This window comes from Aphis gossypii, chromosome 1 (genome assembly GCF_020184175.1).
Source record: "Aphis gossypii isolate Hap1 chromosome 1, ASM2018417v2, whole genome shotgun sequence".
NCBI classification, from domain to species: Eukaryota; Metazoa; Arthropoda; class Insecta; order Hemiptera; family Aphididae; genus Aphis; species Aphis gossypii.
Window position 1 is genome coordinate 7,995,764 of NC_065530.1, and position 21,847 is coordinate 8,017,610.

At 25.4% G+C, this 21,847-nt stretch overlaps 2 protein-coding genes across 3 annotated transcripts in view; one reads left to right on the plus strand and one right to left on the minus strand.

Moving 5' to 3' along the window:
* Positions 1 to 21,847, minus strand: part of LOC114119140 (G-protein coupled receptor 161-like) — a 128,191-nt gene that overhangs the window by 65,679 nt on the left and 40,665 nt on the right. The gene's annotated exons all lie outside the window — the stretch shown is intronic.
* LOC114128458 (phytanoyl-CoA dioxygenase, peroxisomal-like) overlaps positions 1 to 21,847 on the plus strand; it is a 114,118-nt gene that overhangs the window by 32,757 nt on the left and 59,514 nt on the right. Inside the window, exon 1 of one of the 2 annotated variants that reach the window (XM_050208131.1) lies at positions 11,763 to 11,849. The exons of the other annotated variant lie outside the window; for it this stretch is intronic. The gene's annotated coding sequence lies outside the window, so the exon portion shown is untranslated. Of the gene's footprint in view, positions 1 to 11,762; positions 11,850 to 21,847 lie in introns of those variants that run through there. 2 annotated transcript variants of the gene reach the window in all.

A 21,847-nucleotide genomic window follows, 5' to 3' on the forward strand; every position in this document is an offset into this window, starting at 1 on the left:
TGATAAAAAAAAAAGTTATAAAATGATTGAATGCATATTTGAAAATATTTCTTATAACTCCATAGATTATTTCTTTTCTTAAGCATAATTTTTTTTTTATTCAAATATATTATTATAGGTACATAGGTGCATACAAAATAAATATACAAGCGTAACTTTATATAATTACATTCAAATCAATATTTTAAATGTTATAGTGGATTTTTGTTTCTCAATTTACAACTGTTAGGTTGAATTACAAATAGTCTATTATTATTTTCAGTTTTGACTGTTATGTATATTAAGAAAACTATACAATGCACTGGTTCCCCATTGCTTTTTGTACTGCAATATAGTTTAATTGGAATGAGTTTAATTTATAGGTTAGCGTGTATTGGGCGGTCTCTAGGGAAAGGCAAACAGGGCTACGTGTCAAAAAATCCTTAGGTTTTCCAAAATAACATATTATTATATAATATAAACAAAATTTTTTTCAATAAATATTTTTTTTTTAGATGATTATTTAGGTATATTTTATATTTTACATGCTCAGATTATGATAATTTAAGTATTTAATATTAACAAAAGTATTGCTACCAAATTATTTTATGTTAATTTAGAAATCACATAGACTTGATACCCTCAATGCTGTCTAAGTCTCTCAAAACAAGTAACTTTGGTTAGGTATAGTAAAACCTTAAACGTGTTGGTATGTTAAGGTCTAATTTTAAAAATTTTAAATATAGAATAGTACATTTTACTTTGTTATTTTTTCACGTAAGGGTAACTTGATCTTATTATTCAATGTATAAGGCTACACAGTTTTAAAAACTTGCTTCAAAATATATTGAGGCATCAAGAAGAGATTACGTCATAACCCCAGATAATAGTCTTACCTTTAATTTTGTAATAGGTCAATTTAACTAGCAAAGTGACATTAAAACGATTATATGGTATTATTTTATATTATATTATTTTATGTAAAAGTTTACTGTTTTTCACTCCAAAGAATGCCCTATAAAGGGTAAAATTATTTTTATTTTGTTATTAAATTTACTAATTATACTTATGCAAATAATTACATATATACATATGTACGTAATACAAGTCCGAGAGGATTCTTAAATAGATATTTTTGTACGGTAGGTACGCATGCCCGCCCTGCAGACAACATAAAATGTTCATCTCATAGATAATAAATTAGTAGGTATATTTGAATAGCATGTCATTGGTTTTCAATATAGTTTATTTAATCATAATATATCTCTTATTGTGCTTTTTGAAAATAAAGTTAATGTGAAAATATTTATAATATTTTGCTTTCCACCGAAAAAAAAACTCTAAGTTACGCCATTGAATTATGATATTAGTCATGTTTAAGCATTAATACATAATGGTCAAATATAGTTTTTTTATAACAAAATTATTCGTTGCATAGTTTTTCATAAAATATTTTAACAGCTAAAAAAAATATATATTTATTAAAATAGCTCACCAAAAATAACAGCAGGCTTACAAATTATTATTAACTAGTAAAAAAGTGTAAGAATTTGAATTCGAAATTTAAAACATAGATTACATATTAATATATTATATATAATGTCTTTGGAATTAAATTGACCGTCTAATATATTTTTAATTATGTTATAACGAATGTTTTTAGTTGTCATTCGTTTGAATATTATTTATTTGTGTATTCGATCACAAATTTTGTATTAGTTCTATACTTTCATTTCGTGAAAAAAATCAATTAATTGTATTTACATATTTATGTATTATTTTCATTATATTATATATATTTAGTATTAATATAATAATAATAGTCTTCTAACCAAGTACACCTCATAAAAACGTTTGGAAAATGGAAGATAATACAAAAATGTACTCTGATATTATTGAAAATGACCAAAACAAAAAAGTGATGTATCTCCGGACGACTACACACGTGAACTCGTGTTATCCAGTCTTACTGACGAGTTACTAGTGGCGGCCAATCGGAGGTCATTAAATTTGCCTCCCGTTTCATTATTATCAAGCGACGACGAGTTGTTGTCAAGTTTTAGTGACAGAAGTACTACAGAATCATCTGAAGTAAGCGAACCTAAGAGTTATACATCTGTATTAGAAAAATTGTTGGAGTTCGAGGAAATTTCTATGGAAATTAGAAATCCCAGCTCGAAGACCGGAAAGCACTTACCACCAATACCTTTATGTCTGCAGGAAGGTGTACCTATCCGCGAGATAGGAGCTGTTATGTCGCTCACAGAGATTGACAGTGATGAAAATAATGTAGAGAACATAAACATGCCACCGATTTCGGAGGATTTGAAAAACACGGAAGGACAGGATTCCTTATGTGTGCCGGTCGACGTTTTGAATATCGAAACGATTATACACAACGATAGTGTTGGGAAAAACGTTGTCGAGCCGGAGAAATCCACTACTAGACAACTCCGACCTAAACGCCGTTTTCTGTCTGCACTGAGGAGGGGATAAATTAAAGTCGGCAGAAGCTTATGCTGCTGGCGGTGCAAATAATTCAGTTGTGGAGTCCAATCGCTCGGACACAGCATTGTTTATTTGTTAATTTGTTAATTTTGTAATGATATGCTCGATTCTACATATCATGATTTTTGTAAAGTCGTTATTTTCATTTAATAAAATATATAAAGGTCGAGTTGTCGTACGCATGTAATAAAATCTAAAATAACCCCAATAAATCATATCACTGGTGATTGGAACGATTCCTATTATCTAGTCTCGTATAGGACACTGTACGGGATTATAACGGTACAGCGCAACACATGCAACTTCTTTCATGTGCCGCCGGAGACGGGGGATGGTCCGGTCAGGGTCGCTTTCACCAGGGAAAAAGACAATTTTCTTTGGGGACACCGACACCTTTGATCGGGCCGCCGATGACTCTGGCGGACCTGGCCTAAATCGTCTCCTCTCATCAGTGCATGAGCACCCTCCATAGTGAGAAGTGCATGAGCACCACCCAGACAGACAAGTGCAGGAGCACAGCTGAATTTCTCACAACCACTCAAAGGACATTGCTTGCGATAACTTTACTGTTTCTTTTTCATATAACGAAATTTGTCAAAGTGTTAAATTATTTCTTTCTTGAGTGATAAAAAAATTAATAAACTACATCCTTGTCACGTCGACTACAACCAGAGACAGCTGCGGACAAGGTAAGGTGCATGCGCACCCACATTTAAATAATAATAGCATTGTAGAGTTTACTTGATCGTTCTCGAAGCTCGACCTCGAGAACCCTCCGACCATCAGGAGGAAGGTAATTCCACAAATTTAGAGTAATAAAATATAGGCTAAAATAATCAATAGACTTCTAATAACTTACAAATATATTTGAGGCAATCATTCAAGGCTTGTGTCCCTTGTGGTTGCCGATACAATTTATTTAAACTACTTCGCTTAAATCAAACAATTACTTTTAAAAACAAAAATATTAATCAACATATTAATATTTTTACAATTACTGTTATCTGTATTTTTAATTATTTTTATTATTAATTTCTTTATTTTTGCGTTATTACAATTTGTTTACTATTTTGTTTTTTAATACCATCTATTTTTATGATAAGTATCGTAATTTATATATTGAGTTATATTGTGTTCATAAAAAGTATAGAAAATTCGTTTTGTGTTGTTATGTAAAAAAAATAAAAAATACTTATTTAAAAATCACTGGTTTATTCAATTGACTGATAGGTATAATATAAGATAAAACAATTTAAACGAGATGATTCATATTATATTATATACATAGTAGTTCATATATATTTAATTAAAATGCATATCCATGAAAACAAGTTATAATCGATGCTTTTGATTATTATTATAGTGTACTGCACTATAAGGAAAATTATAATCACAACTCTCAAGTAAATATTATAATAATTACTTGAGGCAAAAATAACAATAATAATTCTTGTTATTATATTGCAATGGTGTGAATACACTTTTATAGTATTAATATTTTACTATTATAATATACATAAATATAATAATATATACCGTACGCAGATTGCAAACGGTATACGAACGAAGACTTATAGCCCCGTCCATCACACACGGATAAAACGGTCAAACTTATATTATGTATATAGAAGCGGTGCGGCTGACTACATGATGATAGTTAATTGACTATTTTTGACTAAAATTATTAAGTTCAGAGATAAGAATATTATTTAGATCTATCGTAGAATTTCCGATTTTGATAAACACTGATTTAACATAAATATTAAATGTTTCGTTTTACCCTATTTTTTCCCTTGATTAATTTGAAAAGTAGTCATGACGGGATTTATTTTTTTTTACTACCTAAAACTACCAATAAATTATAGATACAATCCTTTGTCAAAAGTTACCCAGTAAATTGAAGATCAAAGCATTTTTTTTTATTATAGAACGTGAACACTTTTTAAAAAATACACATAATTGTAAGACCGTTACATTTATCGCTCAGATTAGAATGTAAAATATAATATAAATGTATTATGTGTAATAAGTATACTGAATTTGATTATTTTTCAATAAGTTATCAATATTTAGCAAAAATTTTAAGCTCCACAATTTTTTTTTATTCATTCTGGACTCTCAAGTTCTAAAGACTAAATATTTGTTTTTCATAATTAAAATTGTAAATAAGTTTTTATATTTTAAATTTCATTAAAAATTACTATAAACGGTTGATCATGATTTAATTATAACGCAGTGTTATCGCTAATCAAACTTTTTAAATCGACTCTTAGATTTCAGATTGTTAAAAGGATAAGTTCTTTCTAGAAAAGTATAAATATTTACAAAGAAAATGCATCTATATAAATTGTAGAATGCCTATCTACACTTTCGTATAAATTATGCATAAAAAAAGATTTGACGGATCGACAGGTCGATAAAAATAATTGCATACACTTTTCACATTATTATATTAATATGTTTACTCTATTCATACTTAAATATTAACATAAACAATATCATAATCCTTACACCGTGACAGGTGTGTCAGTGATATTTTACAATGAATTAATTTCCAGTGGTACTGGCACATGGGTAATTTTTTCTGACAGTCTAAGTTTTAAAAGATTTCACTTTGACAATAATTTATGTTTTATTATTGAATTGTACGTGAATTATGGCAATCTGAGTTACCGAATGGGTATATTCGGTGGGATCCCTGCCCTTAACACGAAACTCATAAATCCAAAGCGGCTGGCTATTTACTTTTTGACATTTTGAAGAATGAAACGTCGATATTTTCGATTTTAATAAAAGGTCAGCGTCGGCACATTGAATGCGAACGTAATTACAGGGAGCGACTATTTACGCAGACCTTGAACGACGTATATATTCTATTCGTATGTGCATGTGTGTGTGTGTGCGTGTACACGCCCGACGGTGACGGTTTCGAGGCAATGTGAAGTCGGGCGGATCTTGTTGCGTACACGGATAATACTTACGCTGCTGGATTATCAAAGGAAAGAAAAGAATGGAAAAACCCAAAAGAAGGAAAAACTAATAATAATATGCCGAGAGATCCTTGGTGACACACGAGAAGTATATAAAATGAACACGCACACATATTATACAGGGTGATCCGATTGACATAAAACACTGTGTATTTAGAAAGCACTCCGTCTTTGCAAACATTTCTTTTACTTAATTTCAAGTCATTACAATTTACAATACTATAGTTTTTGAAAAAAACTGTATTTCTATCGTTAGCATGTTTTACTTTATTTAATTTTTTAAAAAGACAATATATTTTTTATTTCATGTTCAAAGCATAATATTATTCGGAGGAATTTAATTTATAAAAATTAAATTTCGGACAAGCGACTAGTATTATAACTGTTATAATTATTTACAGATTAGATCAATGAAGTAGTGAACTGACATTTTATGAGGTAGGTCGTAGGTACTCCTTCAATACCAATCCACATGGCTCATCAAAACTTTAAATAGGTACTTATAAAGTTATAGCTGTAATCCGTGAAATATATTATTTTATAATTCGAATTGTATACATTAAAATACTCCAAACTAAAATATATTCTGATTCGTAATAAAGAATTAAATTACACGATGTCGTTAAAAAAAATAATAAACAATTAAAAAATGATAACGATACAAATTTTTTTTAGAAAAATTTTATTATGATTAAAAATTATTTTTAATATTTATATATTTCCTAAAATGCAAAATTAATTGAAATAACGAGTATCTCACATTAAATATATTACCCGGTATATAAATAACTTTTTTTTCAGTCCATGGGAACTTCACCGGAGTATTATAATAATGACACTCTTTTATTAAACGAACACCGTGCGGAAAATAATACACTGAACGATAATAGTAGCATAATAATATTAATATACAATGTAATCGTACAAGATAAGCGTAAGAAGAGGTAAATAATATATTGAATATATAATATATAATATATTAAGAACTCGCCATTGAAACTAAATTATTATTTCAGACGGTGCTTTTGAAAATTTCTGAGACTAGTCCGTTGTTGATTATTTTTTACTTATATTTCATCAATACTTCAATAACATTTGCAATTATAAAAGGTTAATGGTCTTCTAAAATCATAGATTTCCATGTTGTGAAGTATTAAATATGTAGTATTATTGATATCGAGTAAGAATAATTAATACCTAATTTAAAACAATGTTGTGAAACTAAATTACAATTAAAAGTTTGATAATACATTATTTTCTATATTTGATTAAACTTGAAGCAAAATAAAACGCTTTAATTTATAACATTTTCTTAACGTTCTAGAGTACCTACCTAATACCTATCTTATGATATAATTTTTATTATCATCGTTATCATCACCACCATCGAACCGTGTAATGATCTAATCTATTCAACAATCATTGAACTAGCGATGCATTAAAAAAAAAAACGTGAAAGCGAAATTTATTGTTGGAATATCGGAATAATGACTTACTTAAATGTGTATGATATATACATTTTGGCTGTCCCAGGAATTAACTAATTGGTACAGCTAAACGATTGCATTCAACGACTACTTGTATGATTCGTTATGAACAGTTGGAATAGTTATTCACGAGCATGAATAGATGTATTCAACATCAGAAGTTATTTTTCCAGTTATTACAATTATATTATAAATTGAACAAGAACTAATTTCTCAAAAAGCAGAATTTTTTTATCTGAACACAATAACAGTAAATTTGTAAATTTAGTTACATAAATTCAACGGATGATATTATTATTTAAGTTGATAGGATGCTAACAGTGGTAACAGTATTCATCAATCGATAAAACTATATAAAAGATAAATTCAGCGAGATTTTGTTATACTGAAATACTGAATGCAAAATAAAATGGTTTTAAAATTTAATCAATGCATAAAAACTATACCTATACTCTATAGGTACACTGTGTATCGTAGAAATATGAAAATTTTACATTGAAATTGCATTTAATTATGTTAGTTTTTGTTACACCATTGTGATACACCTTATGTAATCCGTTCTTTTGAATTTTCGATTTTCTAATTAAAAACAAAAAAAAAGTTATATTTACTCCATACATTTACGATTTTAAGTTTGAACACAATTTTAAATTAACTATTTATAACACGTTGTCAGTTTCGTGACTACCCATCTTAACTTCTCTATACTTACACAAGCTATTACATAGAATATTACATCTGAATCCATCTGCAACTAGGATTAATATCAAAAATCAATTACCTACATGTAGGTACATGCAAAATTCTATAGAATAGTATTATATAAACTCGTCGCAACGCATAATATAACGTATCCGACTGTACAGTCATTCATCACTGGCCGCGCACCACTCACCATTTTCTCAATCCTTATCCCTTTTTAGTTTAAATTATTTTTATGATATAATATTATATTCAATTATAAAAATCATAAAGTTAATGTATTATATTTACCAAGTTCTATACGAACCTTGAAATTTAACTCACGGACTATATAATAATTAATAATATTAATATATTTAATACCAGTTCTGGAAATTATATTCAGTATTACCTACAGTTAAGCATAATATACAGAATACCATAAAGTAACATTCAATTTCGTTACTCTATGCGCTATATCTACTACATTAATAATTGTTTGAAACTTAAATTCGTAACTAATTTGGTCAATATTAGTTTCGTATTTATACTTCGATTAATTTAATTTTTAAACTTTCAGCAATTTATTAATACTAATGATATCATAACTCATAATTAAGCTTTTATGTTTTATAATTTGAATTTAATAAAATATTGTTATAAATTACGACTTAAGAATAGGTATATAAGTATCTACATTTTCTTAAAAAGTATTGTGGATTTTATAACTTAGTCTATATAATTTTTATTTAAAAAAAAGAATATGTGACAACTTATATGTATAAAATAATTATTATTGTTTAAACAATAATAATTTGACATATTTTTAAATATTATTTGCATATTTTGTTAAATTTCTTTGCTAATTTATCATTTGTATAGTATAATAAATTAAATGAAAAAGGGGCAAATTAAATAACCGCTATGCAGTACGGTAGGTTTCGAGTGACTCTTCATTGAGCAGATCACTGTAATGTACCTAAATGTGTATAATTGAAATTAAATGATAAATCATTATACACAAAAAACATTTACAAAAATAATTCATAAGTCATAATTCTAACTTCAAATATTCAAAAAAAATAATTTTGAATTTTCGCTCAACTTTTTTCATTTAACTTTTTTAGTAATTTCATCTTCACCGGAAACTTGTATTCAAATTCAAGTTTTTTTCAAATCATTGAAACTAAAATTAAGTAATGAAAAGAAAATCGAAAGTTTCTTATGCCTATAAATAACTCAAAACGAGTCAAAATATTTTTTAAATTTTGCCAAATACAAAAATGTTATCATGAACCTTTGGTAAAAATTTTGAGTACCTACGATTATTCCTTTTTAATTAAAACAAAATAAGAAAAACCGATTTTGTCAAAAACTAGTTTCGTTAAAATAAAAAAATTATCGATTTTCAGTTTTTTTCGAAATTGATAACAAATTAAATGAACAATTTTTCTTTCATAGCTTCATCTAACACAAAGTAATAACTAAATGAACTTTCCTGTTAGAAAAAATATTATAGTTGAAAATTGAAGCGTTATTCTTACTATAAATAATATTTTTAGACAAAAAATCACATCACGTACACATACATATAATTGTAAAATAAATGTACAATATTTATCTCTCAGCTCAAAATATAAAAAACACACACATAGATATATATAACTATATGACAGTAGTATATATATATATATTATATACGTATATATTATAGAACTAAATTAAAATAATAAAAAGTTTTGAAAACTCAAACTTTTTTATAGCTTTTTTTAAAACAAATTGTCACCAATACTGAAACAGAAATAAGTTATTTTGTTACCTATTTAACGGTAACAATTTGTTTGGTTCATTTGGGAATCAGAGTAACTTTATAATATTAAAATATTCAAGATTTGTTTTGTATGTACATCTCGCATAGAAGTTTTAAAATGTTTCTTACGATATTTTTCATGTATGTATACTGTAGTATAGTATACATAATATATAATATATTGTGTTATGAGTATACAGTGTATACTCATCATATAATAATATTTTTCAAACAAAACATAAACTGAAGCATATAGTCAGAAATATTTTAGTTTATCAGTATTTTCAAATAAAAAATCAATAGCATGACATTATTTCCTTTAAAGATGGACCAAGTGAAACGAATGCCTTTTCTGAATCTAATTGTATAGTACGACCTTACTTTGTCTAGGCTCAGTACACATGGTTCCTGCATAATATCTGGTCAACACCAATCAAATATACTTGAAAAACGAAAAATTGTTTGTGTTTTTAGAAGCTGCGTTACTGGTATATAACTACGATACCTTATATTTCCGTTATGCCTGTTCATTGTTGTTGCCATGGTTACCGATACAAACCATTAGCGATTTTTTTTTTTTTTATTATTATTTTTATTATGTTTTCGAGGTTTTATGTCAAATATTTATAAATGCATAAACATTAAATCTGTACGCTTACATTTTTATATTTACAATGCAAATATGTGGAATCATATTACAATAAAGAACTAGAGGAAACGAAAAAAATGTACGTAAAATAAGTAAGATTTAAAAAAATCTAAAAAACGACTGAAATACATCCATCGTAACATCTTATAGTTTTGATAATTTTGCAAAATGTTAGCCGTGTTTGATTTTTTTTCTGATTATGAACATAAAAGTTGTATCACTTGTAAAACAATTATGAGTGACATTCGATTTTACTGAACCAATAAATAGCTAATGTTTTGTTAAAAATGTGCGCTATTAAATCCATCACTATTGATTCACGGTTTATATGATTTTTTTCATGATTATACTATGGTTGTAAAATTTCAAAAATACCTACGTTTAAATTTTTTTTGAGAATTTTTCAAAAAATACATACTTATGCGAGTACTACAGAATAAAAAAAAATGCAGTAGCTATTCATTGTTCAATACGTAGAAGTGCTTTCCATGACACTTTTCACTTCAGCGAGAACGAGTGTTTTCAGTAGAGAAAAAACACAGACATTAATATGTAAAAACAAGTACACACCTCACTACTACAGTGCACCGTGCCGCACTTTTTTTTTTATTTACTGAAAAATATTATTTTTTGGCTTAGGGTTCACGTCATTATAGAGATCAAACTAGCTAACAAATTAAGTAAATCGTCTTCTAAAACTCATTCCATAACACACAACAGCTGGTACTCCATGACTTGTGAAGATTATGTGCTCACTACTTATTATAAAGTCAATTCGAACATGTTGAATTCGATTAGTTATTGTAATTATTATTTACATTTAGTTTTAGACTAGTATATTGTATACAGCAAGAGGAAATATAGGAAGTCAGAATGCTTTTATACATTGTGCTTTTCCTAGCATTTACCAGGTGGTAACAGACAGTTTGTTTGCAACAATAATTGTATTATGTCTAATGATATTATAAAATAACGTCATAACTTCCAGAATAATAATATTAAATTGCACATTATGTTCTCCTGAGTAAAGATCATTCAGTAAAACGAGAAATACCAACCTACTTATACAATGATAATAATAAACATACATTATATTATTAAGCAACAATTATAGTAAAGAAAATCGCATGGTTATAAATTTACAATACAATTTATACATGGATAAAACTAGGTATTAATCCTTCGTGATATTTCATTAAACGTTTATTACAAATTTATAACGAAAGTACTACATGCATACCAAAACCAAATAATATTATTAACAATTCGTCATTTACAACTTCAAAATGATTCTGAATTTTACGTGTGATACTACAACACTGTCGATTGATGTTCAGTTGTTGATCACGCTCCTAAGTCTGATAATTAAAATTTAATGTAATATAACTAGACATTTTGTAAATTTATCGTGAACACATTTATTTTTACCCTATAGAGTATAGAATAATATGAGTACATAAGTTTTGGAACGTTATTATTATTTATTTTTATTTTGCTCTACAAAGTCGACATGTCATCGCGATTGGAAAACAATCGGGCCTCGATTAGTTGCGAAGCCGACGTCTCCTCCGAAGAGACGGAAGAATGTGATTGTGTCAAAAGCCTTTCTTATAAAGATTGGATACTCAAACAACCGGACGGCACTCAGTGTCCGGTACCGAGTACGGAGATGGTGGATGGTGTAAACGCTGCGTTGAGTTGTTTGTTCGAGACGACTAGTGCCAAACCACGACACCGGAAATCCGGTAAGAGCACTTTACGTCACTGACCGTCTAAATTGCGATACGAAATCTCATTATTAATATATGTACCGGGTCGAAGAGTCTTATAACCGAACGAAAGTGAACAAAAACATATTTTATCATAAAATATTATAATTAAATTATATAAAATAAACAAAGGTGTAGCCAAAACGTGTTTTATTTCAACGACGGTAAAAAAATAATGACAATTACATTTATCAATAATAACCTGACACTGGCGAAAGCACATTATCGAGTTTAAGACATATTTATCTCGTATATCTTTTCAGTAATTCGCAGCCCAGACTTAGTAAGAAGGTCATTATTGGATTTCAAACAAGCTCACAGACTCGAGTGTACGTATTAGAAATCTCGAAAATTTTCAAATTATTTCCTGGTTAAAAATGCATACATTTTTTTTTTCATACCTAAAATTTGAAAATTTAGTAAAAAGTTATTTATGATTTTTTTAAGCTATATTAAAAAAATGTCTACACCGAAAAGTCAAATTATTTTTTTAGTGGCGTTGGTATGTGATACAATAGTGTTATTAGCAGTATTTTTTTTTATAGTTTTTAGGAACCAGATGGGTATCGAATCTGAATTCATTTATTCAACATAAATGTTATGTAAAATGTTTATTTCAAATATTAATAATATAAAATGGTTCGCATCGATGAAAAAAGCTTATTGTACTTGCCATTTTGTCCTGCTCATATGGAAAATGAATTATTATTTTTTATGTCAGCAATTAACGTGTAATTAGCGTAGTTAAAATTAAAATTCGCATGCTGTTGGCTAAACCGTTATATCATGACAATGAATATTGTTTATGTTAGAATGGTTGGCGTGCAATATACTGGTATTGTTGTATAGTTTCATCAAGCTAAAAAAAAATAAAAATAAAACAACTAAAAGAAAAGGGATTGTAATTAAATAGTACTATACTTTTCCAAAATAAATACTTAACATTATTTAGTAGTTTAGTACCTATATTATTTTTGATAACCAAGGAAAAATACATTATATAACAACATATTTATAATGAAATTGTAACGCAGTTACAATTCAATAATTATTATTATTATTATTATACAAAAATATTGTTATTATGTTTTAGTTATAATTTATAAAAACTAAATTTAAAACTTCAACTTATTTAATTAGTATATTATTACATAACTACAATGTATTTACTAAGAATAACATACTTTTTTCCAAATATATGTTTTATATTTTATGACAATTTTATTAAGTATAGTATAGGCTATAGATATTACGTATAAGTTATAAGTTATATTGATTATTTTTAATTGTTAAATTTAAGCAATACGATTTTGTTATTCTTTGAAATATTTCATACATCATAATATTATTATTATAAATCAATTAATTATTGTACATCGATAGTTCAGAACGTAATTAGGTTATAAAAAAAAGGTACATTGGGATTAAAATAACTTATGATCTTTTCTGAACCTTTTTTATGCAAATGTAACTTATAAACTGATTAAAATTTCAAATACAAGTAACAGTTACGAATACTTAATTATAGGTACCTAAGTTAATAATATCAATATTTATATTATTATAAAAATAAATAATACATAGGCAGGTTTTAATGTTATGTATGAGTTTGTAGCTATAATGTTTTCGTGGCACCACTGTAACTTACCTACTTATACCAACCAAAAATACTTATAATATTTTATGAATCTTTTAACGTTACTTAATTTTACTTTACATTTACGCCAGGTATTTTTTTTTATATATACAAATAAAGTAGTTTATTCCAGTAGTATAGAATTATTTTTTTTTTCATGAGAAATTGTATATCAGATTAAAATTTTTAGTATTTTTTAATTTGTTTATGGAAAATTACCTTTTTACAAGTAAAAAAGTTCTTCCAATCATATTCACAAAAAAAAAATAGTTAGCTAATTTAGTTTTTAATTTTAGTTTATTATTACATTTGTTATACACTTTGGTAAATAATATTGGTAAAATGTTATTTTCAGATTTTAAAATTTATTTTTTCTTATAATTCAATATATACATAAATTATATAAGTAATATAATATTATAATTAATGTAATTTTATTTTATTATTTATATCTAAAATATTGAATCATGGTAATTAGTAAGTTTGTGAAGACACTATTCTTATTCAATATTTAATATAATGGACATTGTTTTACGCGAACAATATATTTTTTACATATTAAAAAATCTACCTTACAATTTAAAGGGGTAACAGAACAATTGTTCGTTCCAATGCCATTGGCACAATTTGAGTGCTTACATCAGTCTACGTAAATGAAGGAATTTTTCAATTTTTCATTGTTTCAGAATTACAACTATTACTAACGCATAAACTATTTGTTGTGAACAAATAACCAAGATAAATGTCACCTGATGTTTTTCTTTTTAAAAAAAAGTACAGTATTAACATTAAAAAAGCATGCAAGTGGAATATGATTTCTTTTAATCATTATCAAAAAAATATATAAATATAAATTATTCTCGTGTTTTTAAATTATCTACTTATATGGTATTAATTATTTTAAAAACAGTGTAACTAATAATAATAATAATACAATAGTATAAGCGTATGTTTAACTATCATCCAGATTGTATCTCATTACTGAATGAGCTAATATTATATTTATCTATTTCTAGAAAAAAGTGTATTATATTTTATTGACTTCATTAATCTTTTAATTAAGTAGAAGCTCGACATAAGAACATCGATTAAAGAATATTTTAATATTCATATAATTTTATAATTCTAAATTACTTGCTACAACCATAAGATATTATGAACATTAATTTACTTATAATAAGTTTGGTATGATTATACTGTGTATAAATTATACCATATATTAATTTAATTTCAAATAAATCGAAGAAAACTATTAAGTCAACATATTTATATCTATTCTATAATAAATATTAAATTATTTTCTAAAGATTTGATTATTTCTTTAGTTTATTTTTGAAAAAAAATACTGTGTCAGTACGAAATTCACAAAGACAAAAGACTTTCAAGAGTGATTTGGAAAAAGTTATTTTTACAGTAGGTGGGAAATAAATCTCGTACTGACGAATGACCAATGATTAATAAATAATTAAATCATAAGATGTTCAAGATTATACTATACTAAGATAATTCACAGAATTAATAACTGTTCACTGTCAGAAGTAATTGAACAGAAATCTTAAGTCTTGCTGAAAGTTATTTGATTTACTACTCAACTTATAACTCATAACCAATCCTGTAAATAAACCAATGAACAAGAACCTTGCTTGTATGAAGACTTTCGACTGTCTGATTACGATCCTAATGTATCTAAATGGAAACTAAATATAATAAATATATTATTACAATTATTGATGTTAATATTATAATATGTCACATCGTCTAATAGTTTTGCAAACATTTTGATCAGTAAAATATTACAATAAAGCGCAAATAATAATAATGTATTATACAAAAAAATATAATTGAACGACCTTTATTTGTAAAATCATAAAATATAATAATATTTTTAATGACTTCAAACACATACATTTTGAATTGCATTGTTTTAAACCTGCCCTAGATTTTTTTTAATTTTCAATTTTTTTTTTTTTTTGTGAACATTTTTCTGTATAGATATATTCATAAGTTACAAAAACAAATAAATGAAATATAATCTTATATTTTAAACGTGCACACTATTTTAATTATTAATCGATAGTCAAATACATTATTAGTTATTTACAACATTAATAATAAAAAGAACATTTTGAAATTTTTTGCCATTACTAATTTACATTATTTTTAATTATAATTAACACATATAAAATATTATATGAGCTACATTTAACCGATCCGTAAACCAATAATTCTATTAAGGACAAGAGTAATGATTTATATTGCCGTATTACTATAGTATGATAACATATAGGTATTATAGGTATATAATATAGGAAAAAAATAAAATATATAATATATATTATAGGTATTATAGGTATAGGTATTATATGTTTATCGGTGTGTATTTATTTTGTGGATTAAACGATAATAATAATATGGTCCTAGACGAATATGAATTTGTTGTATTATGGAAGATCGAGAGACAGTATCTTGTCTTAATAAAGATTAATTTAAGTATTTGTTTAGTGAATAAATCATTCTTGTATGAGCAAAACGAAGAGATAAAACACACACTGCACGAAAACGATCAAAATTCTAAAAATGTTTATGTTTAATTTGTGTTTTGAAATCACATAATATGACTTATCTTAATTGCTTAATACAATGCAATTTGTTCAATGTTACATAATTAAATCGGTAGACGCTGTCAGATATTGTATAAAGTAGAAGCACTAATAATTAACAGATGAAGATTTAATGGTTTAATTTCAATGATATATTATTTTAAATACTGATACATAGATCTAGTATCTTAGCTATGATCAACATTTTTAAGATTTTGAATGTTATTGTATCATTCAATTATTAAAAATGTACATAAATTGAAAAATATCAAGTATTAGAAACCACTGTAATGAAAGCCACGGCAGAAGTATAATTAAACCAAATATGACGATATATACTTAATACGGTGTTTTTACGCACGCAGATGAAAAATATTGCTATAAATATTTATTTTATGTTTAATATATATATATATATAAAAAAGAAGAAGTGAATAAGTACAACTGTTTTGCAAAATAAATGTAAGATACCAAAAGAGTCACATATGATAAATGAGATGTCATTAATATTAAATATTATTATAGGATAAGTTTCTGTTCATTAAATTCAAGATATTATGGATTTAACGCATTAAAGAGAAAGCCCCAACTGAACTTTCCAACAGAAATTACTCTATTAATATAATTTTATTTATTTTTATATGCATATATATTAGTCGTTAGTGTAATAGCCATTTACAATATTAAATAATAATACATCTGACTTAATACATAATAAAAGGCTTTTAGGTATATTTTAGTTATCCGTGCATAATAATTATACTTTCATTACACTGTAAACCACTATAATTGTAGACGAGATATAATAATATAATAAAATGTGTGATACACCTGTAAGCGGTCGAAATCATTCCTTACGTCAATTATTTAATTATCTATTTAAATAAAAAGAAAACTATTTGAATGATTTATTATCGGTCCGATCAAAAATAATCCAAAAGGAGGAAATAATAGTAATAATCCAATGTTATTCATTCCATACATTTTAAAGAGTTTTTTTTCTTTATTAAAAGCGCAATTTAATGGGACGCTTGTAATTGTCCATCCAGATTGTGCAACTCTATATTACTAGTATTTATTTTAATATTCATCTACAGGCTACATTATTGTATCGTTTCTCGTCCTGAGGGTTGTAACAAATTATAATTGGGTCACCAACATAGTTTTATAATTACTAAAATTTGTTTACATTACAACTATTCACGAGAACCGAAGCACCCGAATAGTTTAGGTTTTGGGTACAATGAATTCGAGTTTTTAAACAACGTTATATTGTAAAATTTTATTTTTATAATAATACTCTAACGATTTAGAAAATATTTTGTTTTTTGCAAAGATAATGTGTATTTTTTTTGGAAATATTACACTTTAAAATGTTAACAAGATAAATAAATAAGACGCTTATATAATATCATATTATCCGAAGGTATGAAAAAAAAACTGATTTATAGATTAAGCTGTTATAGTCTAATTTTTTAATACATGTTTATTTCAAACTTTTATTTTAAATTTAAGTTATTTACTCGTATCTCGTTTAAAAGATGATATAAGTGAAGGTAAATATTTAAGCGTGAACTTTGTTTCGAAATAAGTACACTGGTAAGTCGATATCTTTTTGCTATTTAATAGCGTTACCCTTTTACATTACGTATCCTGGTATCCAATTCTCAACCTATTGTTTCAGAGTTGCTATATATATAGAATAGAAGTTGATTACGAGATTAAAATATTGATAATTTAATTTCAATGAATTCGATGTAGATTCTTTTTTTTAAGATTCCGTTGTCAATGGCTTTGGTTTTTATTGTTATTATTTTCGATTCTTGGTATTATGAGAAGAAGTACCTTACTATTGAATGAGGAGCGTTTTCACGGATGTAATCGTATATTAGTATGACAATGACCTGCTATCCAGTTCTTTTCATCCAGACCATTAAAGAGGAGATTTACTTTTTTTTTTTAAAACTGTTTCGTACAATACATAATTTTATATAGATGAAATTCGAGGGTGCTTGGTAATACGATTTTATAATAGCACTATATCTGATTTTTAATAGGTGTTATAGCCATGACTTTTAATAATATCACCCCGCAGACTTCAATCTTATTTCTACCGTCTTATACTTACTGATTAAACTGTTGTTTTCCATTATTAATTAACTAGGTATCTACTATCTTGTTGAATAATTTTGAACAAATGTATTAGTTTATTTCGACTAAAAGTCTTTATTTATAACTTGCGATTATTATAGTTACGAGAAAATAATTCATAGTATGAAGTTATACCAATGAAACTATTTTAATTTTTTTGAAGTACAACAAATCCTGATCAAAGTAATAACTTTGAAAAATTTTAAAGATTTTTTTAATTCTCTGTAACATTTTTAAACTTTTGTGATGAAAAATATGCCTTTCGGTTCGTTTAATACAGTAGCAAATCTATTGATACAACAACGTTTTTTTTCTGTTTTTGGAATTATCGATCTTTTTAATAAGATGCCATATAACAAAAGAGCAGGACCTTATTTAATTCTCAAAATAAGTTACTTAGTTGTTATACGTTAGCCACTTTATCTACTATTTATATAATTTATCTTTTGAAGATAATCTTAAACTTTTAAAAAAGTATTGTCATTTAGCCGATGTTATAAAATTTAGTATTATCGATTAGTATTTAGTAATTATAACCGTATTATATTTCAATGTTATTATAAAACTCTTCAATTATTTATAATTATATTTAGGTTTAAAAATCAAAGACCATTTTAATAATTGATAATAACAACAATTATTATTTTTATTTCTTTTCTATAAGGGTTCAAGTTTTAAATATTTGGTATCAATACCTTACTATTCTAATATTTCTGTGTGATAAGTAAATTAGTATATAGGGTGACGACACCAGTTATTAAACACTTAAGGTTGTAAAATTTTCTCAAAAATGTCACTTCAAAAATATCTAACACATTAATATAATTTTTTTTTTTTGAACTGTTTGTATTAATATCTATATTATATTATTTTTAAATATTTGAAAATGATTAAATGTAACACAACATTAATTATTTAAGTTGTTTTTGTCAATATCCCAATGTGTGAACATAATGTCTAGTAATTGAACATTTATTTCTAGGAAATGAACATAACTATCAAATTTTAAAATAAAGTAAATTTATGTGCTTTTACAGTCTCCATAATTATATTATAGGTAAATTCACTGATTTAATCCATGAATTTTGAAATTGAATGCTAACAGTAGGAATAAATTTCAATTATATGCCAATAAAATAGATTAGTTAGTTAGAAATAATATTAATAAACTCAATAAACAAAAACAATTTTTAAATTTTTATTAGTTATCTTTAACTCTTCAATACAGATAGATATATATATTAAATAAAAACAAACTTATAATGCTTAATATATAAAAACAAACATTTTGATGTACTATGTACAAACAAAAAAAATCATATTCATGCAAATATATTATCTGAAAAATATATATTATTATTATATAATATATTATGATTTATTATCTAATTTAATTTTATCACCAAAAATATTTTTAGTATTTTTAAATAGTATATACTTATACTTTCACTACTAAACATTTTGAATAGTCGCAGGTGGTCTTGATTTTTTTGATATTGCCAGTCAACATATTTTATCAAAAGGGGTCACGATACAAATAAAGTTTATCTTGGTTTTTGTTATAAAAATAACAATTTAATTACTTATTATATATTAACTAGGTAATACTCTTAAATTAAATTTACAGCAAATAAAATAAAAATGTTTTTATTTTCGCTAGCACGATTAAACATTTACTTAACGTATATGTAACAACTCGATTAGTAATACTTTGTAATAAATCTTACGTATGCATGTATTTGATTTTTGATATTACCTTATTGGAATTCAAATAATTGTTTATGAGTAATTAAATTATAATAATACTATTATATTTATCTATTTTAAATTATAGTTCATTTTATTAGAAAACCACCCCGCCTACATGTTAAAAATAATCAAATGTGTGTAAAATCTGTAATACAGGAATTAGCACTTAATGTAAAAAAGTTGAGTTAATAGTAAACTTATAAAACTTACTAACGCCTAAGGTTAAAACTGAAATTTAAGAATATCTATAAAACGATTTTTATTAACTAATCTTTAAATTCATAACTAGTCTCTTTTAAAATAAGAATCTCTCTTACGTTTCAAATTTTAAGTAACATTTTTACATTTATATTCCAACATAATATTATTATCTATTCTAACTAATTAACTTAAGTTAATTATTATAATAGCACTTTTTTAATCGTTTTCATTACTATGATTCTATTGGTTCGATTCTCGACAAAGATTTAATGTTTGATTGAATAATTTTGAACTATAAATATAATAATTATATACGAGATAAAGTTTTTCAAAAAATCATAAGTTTCATATCAAAAAATAAATGCATTGTTTTTGAATAAAATACTTAATATTACTACCAAAAGATCAAATTTTTTATAATTATGAAATATATGTACATAAATTTACAAGTATGAATTTGATAAAACTAATTTATTTTTATTAAAAGTGATCGAGAATAAAAAATATGTTGTAATTTTTTTACGTAGTTACTATTACTGTTATATATTTATACTCATTTAGATTTAGATACCTATAACTTGTGCTCTATCTACGTATTAAATAATGGAATTATGTTGTATGTGCTCACAGGATGCTTGTTAATCAGAATAAATAAATAATCTAAAGTTCACTACTATGGTTTTACGGACCGTAATAATTTTGTAGCAGTATAAAGTATATGAGAAACAATGATAGTAAACTTTAGTCTATTATTTTCATAAAATAATTAATTTTAATATTAATTTACTTAGTTTGTTTATTTAAATAATGGTTTAAAATATTTTAGGCAGCTAGGTTTTTAAAAAACATTATAACTATTTTAAAATTAGGTAACAAAATGAACTGCAAAATAAAATAAAAATTATATTTATTTTGAATGATAAATAATCGATCGTTCTAATAATTTATAAAGCGAATAATGTGTAATATAATATTACAAGTATATAAAACTGAAGAGTTTATGTAGAATATTTTTCACTTTCAAACTATTCAACATACGCCATTCTATAAAAATCAAATAATGAAATTGATTTTTTAAATTTTTCAACATAATAATGCAATATACCTCTGCCATCAATATTTCGCAAGTATATCTATATCATAAAATATAAATAATTGTTAAATATTGCATGACTAATAGAGCTTCCAATAGAATACAATGAAATCTGAAACTAGAATTCCATTTTAAGTGAAATATTCACTATTTAGTAGACAAAGACTAGAATATTTTTTGACAAACATATTATATTTCGGTAGTGGTTAATATAATATTTATGATTCGTTTGTACGTTATATACTATAGGTTGATGGTAACAAAAAAATATTAGAAAAAAGAGGTAAAAGTCATAAAATCGATACATGTTACTGACACAAACAGCTTTAACTGAATTTACGATACCAATTGCTTTAAAGAGCATACTTTGAATTTTTATCAAGAAGAACAAATATTTATCTTGAGATATAATGGATGCGTTGTTAACAACTAAAGACATATGTATAAAATGTAAATATATTTTTGGTATAAAACTGAAAATGAATAGGCATTCTAAAAGATTTGGATATAGTTTATTTCGTGTTAAATTCAATTATTCTCCTTT